The sequence below is a fragment of the Copadichromis virginalis genome, linkage group LG10, assembly GCF_057382275.1.
Source record: "Copadichromis virginalis isolate Kocher_CV1m ecotype Utaka linkage group LG10, C_Virginalis_male_GT1.1, whole genome shotgun sequence".
NCBI classification, from domain to species: Eukaryota; Metazoa; Chordata; class Actinopteri; order Cichliformes; family Cichlidae; genus Copadichromis; species Copadichromis virginalis.
In genome coordinates this window covers 6,622,646-6,633,708 of record NC_140627.1, presented here as the reverse complement: position 1 = coordinate 6,633,708, position 11,063 = coordinate 6,622,646, and the positions used below count along the sequence as shown (strand labels likewise).

At 37.4% G+C, this 11,063-nt stretch overlaps 1 pseudogene across 1 annotated transcript; it reads left to right on the top strand.

The window, feature by feature from the left end:
- The first annotated feature begins 5,077 nt into the window (after positions 1–5,077).
- LOC146699739 (uncharacterized) lies at positions 5,078–7,691 on the top strand (annotated as a pseudogene). Its single transcript, XR_014922653.1, has 6 exons — positions 5,078–5,405; positions 6,063–6,127; positions 6,250–6,338; positions 6,935–7,041; positions 7,239–7,383; positions 7,477–7,691. The product of XR_014922653.1 is annotated as an uncharacterized LOC146699739 (transcript).
- The last annotated feature ends 3,372 nt before the right edge of the window (positions 7,692–11,063 follow it).

Below are 11,063 nucleotides of genomic sequence, written 5' to 3'. Positions count from 1 at the left end.
AGGGCTTTTCAAAATTTGGCAAGTTAGTTTTGGCCAACCTTTCGTAGGCCTACTCGACTCCGACATTGTCAAATTTTTCCAAAATCTCCGGTCACGTGGGTTTTCCTAATCAATTATGCAAATTAGCTCACATTGTGCGCATGAACCGAAAACCAGAGTGCCTCTGAGCTAACTAGATTTTTTTACAATTTGTTTTCGAAAATAACAAACACCACAAGAGGATGGAACCAGACGAGTACAAGATTTTGGTTGCATATAAACTGAAAGGCGAGTATCCAGCGCTTTTTACGAAGAAAGAGAAATTTCTTCTCCGAAGAAAAGCTGCTATTTACGACATTGAAGGTAATAACTGCAACTTTGTAGCGTTTATAAATGTCATCAATACATATATATTGACACATATACAATGGCATAATGTGTAGTCTTAATTTGCACTAACCGATTTAATTAGCTTGACCTTTCTTTGACCTAGTTAACCCCGTTAATAGGCACATGTGCGTTTATTAAAGTAAAAGTTTTAAGGTTTGCTATTAAGTAGACAGCATTAACTAAGAACTGTTTTTGTCCTTTTATAGCTTAACTACAATATATTATGTCGTAATTAAGTAGTAAGTAAGTAAAATTTATTTATATAGCGCTTTTCACACTTTTACAGCCACAAACTTTTTCATTACTTTTGGAGTGGTATGTGCCACACCCTTTTATGCAGGTGAACCCACTGTTATGTCTTTATGTCTTTAAATTACATATGTGGAAACTTACTGACAGCACGAAATTTGGAATTAAACTACTTCGAATTGATATTTGTATTAAAAATAAATCCATGATATCTGAAGGCCATTAGTCATAATGACTTTACACACCCATCACTTTTTTTAGTATCAGTAATACAGTCTTGTGTGTGGCATAATCTTTTTGGTTTCTGAAGTAGTCATACTGTCATAAATATAGAGAACCAGTCCAATAGTCACCCCCAAATTATATCACATACATAATTGATTCATTACATTCAAGATGTATTGTCATGACTTTTACCACATATAGACCTGTCGTGGTTTAAACAGCTATAATAAACTTTTCTATTTTCTTGTTTATGTTTAGGGGAGCAGCTGTTTTACTGGCGCTACAAAGGCACAGACAAAACCATAAAGACAACGGTAGTCTGTGGGGCTGATGAGGCAAACACAATTTTTTTTCAGATTTTTATGCCAGTCCTACTGGGGCCCATTGCGGGCAAACAAAAACAAGAGAAGCCATTTCAAAGCGGTTCTACTGGCCAGGGATGTCAGTGGACATCAATAATTGGGTGGGTACTCCAAAACAAACTCTATGTAATTCGACTACAGCTAAATTATTTTAAGAGGAACACAGCAATGTTTCTGTATCTCTCAAAATAAGTTATGTAAACCTTGATCATCAACTCTTGTGTTTGTTATTGAATTGCTTTTATTTTTGATTAGGTTTCCCAGTGCGCACTTTGCCAGGCAAGTGCTGCAACAATTAAAAAAATAGCAGAATACATTCCGATAAAGGTTAGTCATCGACCATAGCAAATAATCACATTAAATTACACAATGTTTTCATTGCTTAGAAACCTACTGATTATATACTTGAAAAAATTATAACAGTAGACGGTGTAATTTCAGTATTATTAACTTAACTATGATTTTCTTTTTAAGGTCTCTCAGCCATTTGAGCAGGTTGGGATGGACCTCATTGGAAAACTTACTGAAACCAACAAAGGACATCAATACATATGTGTTTTTATTGATTATATTACAAAATGGCCACAAGCATACCCTTTAAAGTCAAAATCAGCCGGGGAAGTGACAAACTGTCTCATAAAATTCGTCCACCAGTTCGAAGCCCCGAAAATGATTCTTACTGACCAAGGCAAAGAATTTGTCAATTCTGTAAGTACTTTAGTCTTTGGCAAAAATATGTGAACTCATATTTGAATAATTTTTTGAAAATGGTTAATTTTCTGGTCTTTATAAATCTGTTGTTGAGATATTAGTATGACAGCTGTTTATTTAAATTCTTATTGTAATGTGCTTATAGCCAGTGTATATAACTGTCTTTTGCAGCGCAACAAAAGGGTTTGCGGATTGTTAAAAATTAAAAGAAGCCTCTGCTCCCCCTATCACCCTCAAACGAATGGGCTGGTGGAGAAAATGAATGGCACCATCCAGAGGTAAATTCTTGGAGTACATGTTATACATTTATGGGGGTTCCCTTCAAACAAAACATTAATGCATGACATTAAACTATTAAAAAATGTAAATGATCTTTCATATGAATGTCTTCTATGTGCTTTCATTGTCAGAGCCCTGTGTAAAGTCGTTGGCGACCAACCAGAAATGTGGGATGAGTATCTGGATGCTGTAATGTTTGGACTCAGAACTAAAAAACAAGTGACTACCAAATACTCGCCTTATTACCTAATGCTTGGCAGAGAGGCTCGCTATCCTTCCGAAATCCCAGAAGAGTTCATGGTATGTCTTTTTGTCTGTGACAAACTACACGGAAATCCCACACAACGAAACTTTTTTAGTTTTTGAGGCGCAGGCAGATCAGATTCAATGGATGCTATGTCACCGCCATAAAAGCACTACACCACTGAATATTTCTATGGATTGTTCCACCCCTCAATAACAGTTTTCTTCATGTCCAATCAATCCCAGGATACACTGAAGCTTTGCCAGAAATACATTGTGTCTTAAAACCTTACCAAAGACACTTAATGTAAATTTCACTGTATTTCTCAGTTCTTTTATGTATTATCTGTGTATCTTACACAAATTATAGTAATGATAGACATGTCTTTTGATTCAAAGGTTGATGAGCGTGTGGAAGACATTGTGGGGCAGGAGGAGGTGTCGGAAGACATTCAAAAGCATCAAAAACTGTTGGAACTGGTGAAGGACAATGTGGTCTAAGCTCAGGAAAAAACAAAGGGCAAAATAAAAATGATGAACAGAGATGTCGTCTTCAAAGTTGGTGACAAAGTTTTAAGAGCTAACATAAGAAGCCAGCAGAGGAAAGGGGGGAAACTTGAAGCAAACTTTTTAGGCCCTTACATTATTACAGCAATCCAAGGTAAAAGTGCAGATCTTCAGGATTCCAATGGGACAATCATTCCAAAAGTAAATATTGACCACCTAAAGTTAAGCAAAGACAGCATGCCAAGAGTGCCACACCGGGGTTTAAAGAAAACAGCAGCCACATTACTAACAGCACAACCAGGTCCAGCAGCACCAGCATCTGCTCTAGCTTCACAGGCTACAGCAGCACCAGTGGCGGTAGCACCACCACCTCCTCCTAGAGCTACACAGGCTACAGCACCAATGGCATCACTTACATCACTACCAGTTCAAACACAACATCCATCTCCAGTTCCACAAGGTATACCAATAACGGTATCAGAACCAGAGTCAGGAGCAACAGCACAGAAAGAGAATGAACCACCAGAACCAGCCACAAGTGCTACAGCACCAGAACACGCTACAGCTCTACAAACCGAATCCAAAACAGCAGCCGACCCAGCCTCAAAGACCATAACAGCAGACCAGGCCTCACAGACCACAACGGCAGCAGATCCAGCCTCACAAACCACAACAGCAGACCCGACCACAACAGCAGACCCAGCCTCACAGACCACAACAGCAGACCATAGAACCAACAGTTGCAGAGAAATGTAAATAAATATAATATTTTTTTATTTTTTAAAAAAGGACTTTTGTTCCTATGACAGTGTTTGTTTCAGTACTCTGTAGATCATGGCATAGGAAATTTTACACCTTTAAAAAGATTTTGTTAGGTATATTTCCTAACAGAATATTTAAATTTAACAATATGTTAATGCTTTAAAAAAACATTCATGGGGCAAAACATTATAGAAAACTTGTAAAAGGATGTAAGCCACATGTGTAAAATTACACAAATGAAAAAGTGAGTCCTTCAAAACTGTGAATCTTTCTTTTGTTGTTGTGTAACCCAGAATGTTCATGATTGATATTGTACATCTGATGTACACTAAGAGTGAAAAGTTTGGACACACCTTCATTTTAATGTTGCTTCTTAATTTCCTTGTCTATTTTGTAGATTCATTGTTGATTAGAACTTGAGGCATCAAAACTATGAATGGACACATATGGAGCACTAACCCTAACACAAATGATGTAGTAAACCAAAAAGTATGAAAGAACCAAAAATATTTTTTATATCTTAGATTCTTCAAATTAGCCACCCTTTGCTTTGATCACTGCTTTGCACACTCTAGGCCTTCTGTCAGTGAGCTTCATGGGGTAGTCACCTAAGCTGATTGTCACTGCATGAAAAGCATGAACACACAGAAAAACACTGAATGGGAAGGTGTGTCCCAAATTTTGACTAGTAGTGTATGTTCTTCATTTTCTTCTTTTCTAAAATTGCTGTCATAGTGACATAGAATGCCCACTACAAGAAGTATATTAATGTTGTGATGATGACTGCCTGCCAGCAACAGTTCGAAAGATCAAATACTCTTTAAGACGCTGCTTTTAACAGCCCAAAAATTGACACTCTATTTTAGAGATAATAAAACTAGTTTTGGAGGAGAAAAATAAAATTTTTCCAGAAACGGTTATGTAATAGTAAAGGCCACAGGTGCAAGCCTTGAGCCTGAGTATTTTAAAATATAGTCATGTAGCTTCAACTAAACATAATTTTAAAAAATTGTTGTAATAGGTGTTTCTGCTGGAAAAAAGATTTGATAGGGGGCAAGAGCATTTCTATTGCTATGTATTTAAATTTCTTTTCTTATATTAATATGAATTTATTTAAATTTCTTTGTAGAACATTGTAAGTGTAACTTTACCCCCAAATAAAAGCAAATTTAAGTGCTCTTCTTTTTTTTTTTTTTTTTTACAAAATACAATGTTAAACCATGTGCCCATTTTATCAGCGTCTTAAAAGTATTTACCCTGAAACACGTCTTTTGTCAGACAACTACATAAGAAATTATGCATTTTAAATTTTGATTTACATTTAGTCCTGCTGACTTATCTCTTTTTCTTATTACTTTTTGTAGATATAATGGATGCCTGGGCTGGAAAGAGTCCTCACATTCTACTCTCCAGAATTGGTGCTTACAAATTATTCTACTGGGATATCCAACAAATTGGTCCGGACATGGAGTTGGAAAGTGAGGTACAGTGATCTTTACTGACAACAATGCAACTATCAGTGTTTTATTCCTTGACAACAGTTAACAAATGTTTACATTTTGTATTCGCAGTCTATTAATGCATATCTTGCGATCATGGTGAGACAATGCAATCGTCATAATTCAGCAAAAGCAGCATTCATTGATTCATTTTCAATGACTGCCATTTGGAAGAGAAAAGCTCCAAGACTCAAGGTAGGTATCTCTAGAAAGAATCTTGTGTGTATTGTTTAAGTATCTCAGATCATATCCACATCCAGATTTAGATTGGATAACAGCTTATGCAGAAAGAATGAATTGAGACTGGGGTTAGTAGATGTGGATAGTTTATTAGACTTGACAGTTCTCTTTTGTTCTCTGCTTGTCTGGTTTCCTCCTCTTTTTGTACAAACTCCAATCAATGCTTGATTTGAGAATTGCAAACATTTGGGCTAATATCTCTTTTGAAATCATCAACACTGCTTCATCTCTTTAATAGGTACCTTTTTATTATCAAGTGATTCTTACGTCACTGTTAAAGAGGCTTAAGAAAGCATTAAACATTATTCTGCAGATGGTAAAAGGATCGCATTGAAAATGATTGAAAATGAACTCCATGTCCAAAAGAAATCCTTAGAAAGACCTTTATTAGTCTTGGAGGAAGTAATGTGCAAAACCACTTATAAAAAATATAAGATAGTCCAGCTTCTTGCACAGGTTAAAGAAATGAGGGGTGAATCATGGCTGTCGCAGAGTACTTTATAAGTGGATGATATATAATATATCATAAATTGCTTTAATAAAAAAGGACTCTAAACAACATGTTATTGCATTTCTTTCTGAAGTGAATATTTTTATTGTTTTGTTTCAATTTAAGATAAACCCATGGAGCATGAAGTCATTCTGGGAATTGTAAATGAACATCATCACTGGACATTAGTGGTAAAAAAAATAATTGCATTTACAATATTCATCAAATCAGTTTTATAAGACAAATGCATGGCATGCAGATAATCTTAAGTCTTGAATTATTACATGTAATTCTCCACATAATTTTACTGTAGGTCATTTACCCACAAGAAAAGAAGTCACTGTATCTTGATCCACTTGGAGAAACTAAACAAGGTATCCAAAATTGTTTGGAATCAACAAGGTAAGGATAAATGTTGAAATTTATTTTGACCCTTTATTAAACTCTTTGTTGCTGTTGTTATTTTTGTGTTTATTATGACAATTATAAGTATGATGTCAATCAAAAAAAAAATTAATTAATTAATTAATTTTGCCTTTAAAGAGAAGTCTCCCCATGTTTCAATGTTTATTTGAGGACCTGATGTCTGTATGAGATGATGTTTTTACATTAGAAAATATAGCACGGGGAGAATAATGTTTAGTAGTTGCATAAAGTGTTGCGGAGGTTTAGCACTAAAACATCAGACAAATGTCTAAAATAATTTCACATAGGTTATACATGTGTGAATTCCATCTTTGCTCCTCCTCCACATCTCTTCAAAGTGTACTGTGTAAGTGATTGATTTCTATATCATGGGCAGAAACGGGGAAAAAAGCACAAGTAATTGTCCACGGAAATGCGTTGTAGACTTTTAAAAAGTAATGATTTTAACAAAACAGTGTGGTCAGTTCTTAACTTGATGTTCAACAGACACTTAAGCTCTCCATACTGTTCACCTTCTTGTGTCACCAAAATTTTAAAAATTGTTATTTGTTTTTATTGTACTTGTCTTTCAGGGCATTCATGCGAAAAAAAAGGATGCAACGTCTCAAGATGGACTTGTGACACAGTCAAACACCCAAAACAAGTGGACGCTACCTCATGTGGAGTCTTTGCATTGAAAGTACGAGTCTTAACCGTAATACATACATATATACGAGAATATTGGAAATGTTGTGTTGTAATAAATGTTAATGACAGGAAAAGGAATATAAGATAATTACACAATAAAAGAAAGAAATTGATTCACAGAAAACAAATTACTATAAAATAACATTTACGATATTAGCCTATTTAGTCATCTTAGAATCTCTTTTTCAGTTTGCTGAAAAGATCTTGCGAAAAGAGTCAGTAGACTAGTAGGTAGTGTACTCTATGTGCTATTTTTTCACTTTTTAAAACAGATGACTTGACAAACATCTGTCATTTCTGCGGGGAAGAAGAGCATGAAACTGACAACAAATGGGTAATGACATCAAGAAAGACTGCTAAATGTTATGATCAATTCCCATAAATGAATTTTTAACATTGGGATTTGTAATTATTTATTTTTTTACAGATTCAGTGTGAGATGTGTTTGCGGTAGTTCCACCAGCTCTGCGTGAAAAGCCCACCACCAGAAGATGTGTTTATTTGTTTCGCTTATACATAGTTGACACTAAAGGTCCACAGCTAGTGTTCTTATGGCACACATTGTCGAGAACACATATCTACATATATAGATGTAGATGTTAAATTAAGAAGTCTAAAAAAACCAAATGGTCTCCAAAGTTACAGTAGTTATTAGTTATACTGTTATTTATTTTGCAAATAAACTCTTTCGTGAAGGTGCATTATTGATGGGGGGGGGAACACATTTTGGCAGCCAATGCCATACAGCCTGATAAATTTTGTATCCCTCCATAACTTTTGCTGTGAATAAGACATCTTCTCCAAAGTTACTGTACTTATTGGTTATACTGTGACTTATTTGGCCAATACACCCTTTGTGATGGCAAAGGCAATATGGATTACAGATGGGGGGGCACACATTTTGGCAGCCGATGCCACACAGCCTGATAAAATCTGTATCCCTCCATAACTTTTGCTGTGAATAAGACATCTTCTCCAAAGTTACTGTACTTATTGGTTATACTGAGATTGATTTTGCAAATAAACTCATTCGTGATAGCTTCGCTACAAAGTGTAAACCGAGTGTAAATTCACTGGAGAGCGACGTGTTTCCATGATCGCATCTGGTTTTACAGTATTATAGTATCAAAGTCTTTTTCTAGACAAAGTATTCCCAGCAGGTTATTTCAGTGTACAGTATAAGGTAAACTGCATGTCTTCCACACGGCACATTACAATGTCACGAAACTAATATTAAATTCATCGAGTCTGCTGTTTTCCAGCTTTTACTCTTTATCGCGTCGACTGCAGATCAGTGACAAGTAGCGTACAGAACGGAGCTGGGCAAGTGGCTCCTCCTACTTTGCGCGCTCCCGTGAATGGGGAAACAATTTTTGACGGGGGTAACTACTTTGGCACAACACCGGCGCCGGAGGAGCCGCTCCAGCCGGGAGAGACAGCGGCGGAGGCGGCGCCCGAGGAGCCGCTTCAGCCGGGAGAGGCAGCGGCGGAGGCGGCGCCCGAGGAGCCGCTCCAGCCGGGAGAGGCACCGGCGGAGGCGGCGCCCGAGGAGCCGCTCCAGCCGGGAGAGTCATGCCCCGCCGAATTAAATATTGTACTGGGTCCTGTGGTTGGAGTTGTTGTTGTGGTGATGTTGAATGGGCAGCGGGAGAGCTGCAGCTCTACCTGTATTGTGAACAGCAACCGTCCAGTATTAATAAAGAATGGTTAAAATGCCACTGGGTCTGCCGTGGTCGTTTACACACCTTTTGCTGCAATTACAGCTGCCAGTCTTTTAGGGTATGTCTCTACTAGCTTTGCACATCTAGAGACTGAAATCTTTGCCCATTCTTCTTTGCAAAACAGCTCCAGCTCAGACAGATTAGATGGACAGCGTTTGTGAACAGCAGTTTTCAGATCTTGCCACAGATTCTCGATCGGATTTAGATCTGGACTTTGACTGGGCCATTCTAACACATGGATGTGTTTTGTTTTAAACCATTCCATTGTTGCCCATTCCATTGCTTTATGTTTAGGTTCGTTGTCTTGCAGGAAGGTGAACCTCCGCCCCAGTCTCAAGTCTTTTGCAGACTCCAAGAACTTTTCTTCCAAGATTGTCCTGTATTTCGCTCCATCCATCTTCCCATCAACTCTGACCAGCACACCTTCTTCCACATGTTTGCTGTGTCCCCCACATGGCTGGTGGCAAACTGCAAACGGGACTTCTTCTGATTTTCTGTTAACAATGGCTTTCTTCTTGCCACTCTTCCGTAAAGGCCAACTTTGTGCAGTGCACGACTAATAGTTGTCCTATGGACAGATTCCCCCACCTGTGTGTGAATGTGTGTGTGAATGGGTGGATGACTGGATGTGTAAAGTGCTTTGGGGTCCTTAGGGACTAGTAAAGCGCTATACAAATACAGGCCATTTACCACCTGAGCTGTAGAGCTCTGCAGCTCATCCAGAGTCACCGTGGACCTCTTGGCTGCATTTCTGATCAGCGCTCTCCTTGTTCAGCCTGTGAGTTTAGGTGGACGGCCTTGTCTTGGTAGGTTTACGGTTGTGCCATACTCCTTCCATTTCTGAATGATCGCTTGAACAGTGCTCCGTGGGATGTTCAAGGCTTGGGAAATCTTTTTGTAGCCTAAGCCTGCTTTAAATTTCTGAATAACTTTATCCCTGACCTGTCTGGTGTGTTCTTTGGACTTCATGGTGTTGTTGCTCCCAATTTTCTCTCAGACAACCTCTGAGGCCGTCACAGAACAGCTGTATTTGTACTGACATTAGATTACACACAGGTGCACTCTATTTAGTCATTAGCACTCATCAGGCAATGTCTATGGGCAACTGACTGCACTCAGACCAAAGGGGGCTGAATAATTACACACACCCCACTTTGCAGTTATTTATTTGTAAAAAAAAATGTTTGGAATCATGTATGATTTTTGTTCCACTTCTCACGTGTACACCACTTTGTGTTGGTCTTTCACGTGGAATTCCAATAAAATTGGTTCATGTTTGTGGCTGTAATGTGACAAAATGCGGAAAGTTCAAGGGGTTACAGTTACAACAGATTATGTAACAGTTAGGCTCTACAATATTGCCACAGTTAATCTGTTAAGTGCTTAAATATAGAACAACTCAATTTTCTGAGTTGACAGGTGTAAGTGATGAGTATGACTAATATAAAAGATATTTATAGGGCTTAAATGCAACCCTTTGTGAAATAGCTACTAACAGTTTATGTTTAGTTCAGATCACTGTACCGTATGACCACTGTTGGTTTTTCCCTTCCACTATGAGCAATCATAAAGACTAATTTTTTTCAAAAAACAAAAAGCAAAAAACAAAACCCAAGCAAGCAAGCAAACAAACAAACAAAAACAGAATGCAAAACTATGTATTCTTAAATACAGCAATCTAAAGAGTACAGAAAAGGAGTTGATTGTGAAAAGATAAAGATTTTATACAGCAAGCATTCACTGTCAGAGATAAAAGGAGAAAGGGTCATGTTAGCATTAGATGATGAGGTGTGGCGTTACTCTAAGAAAACACCTTTAACTTTTGACTCACTCTATTTACAGGTGTCAAAGGAACTTGTCGTTTTGGTTTCAGTCATTTTTTAATTGAGACATAAACTTGATTTGGGCTTAAAGGTTTTAGATTAGTTACTGAGTAATGAAAGCAATGCTTATTTTCTGTGTAAGGAGACAAATGCATGATTCTGCATAACCTGTTAAAAAAAACATTTTCCTTGAAAGCTGAGTTCAAAAATTTGCAAAAATAAAAGCACCCCCCTGAAAAAAAATTGTGCTTGTGCACTGACACTACTCTCCAATTTGCTTTTAATGTAATTTTTAAAACCTTTTTGGCATGCAGAGGTGCACAGGAAACTACATCGTTTAATTTATTGCTTTCATGTTCAGTCCTAAATGAAGTGCTTCGCTGCAGTAATATGCAGTAATAGCATACAGACTCTTGAATGCAGATTTTGAACATCTCTGAGGTTAAGAATCAACTAGACCAGAACAGATA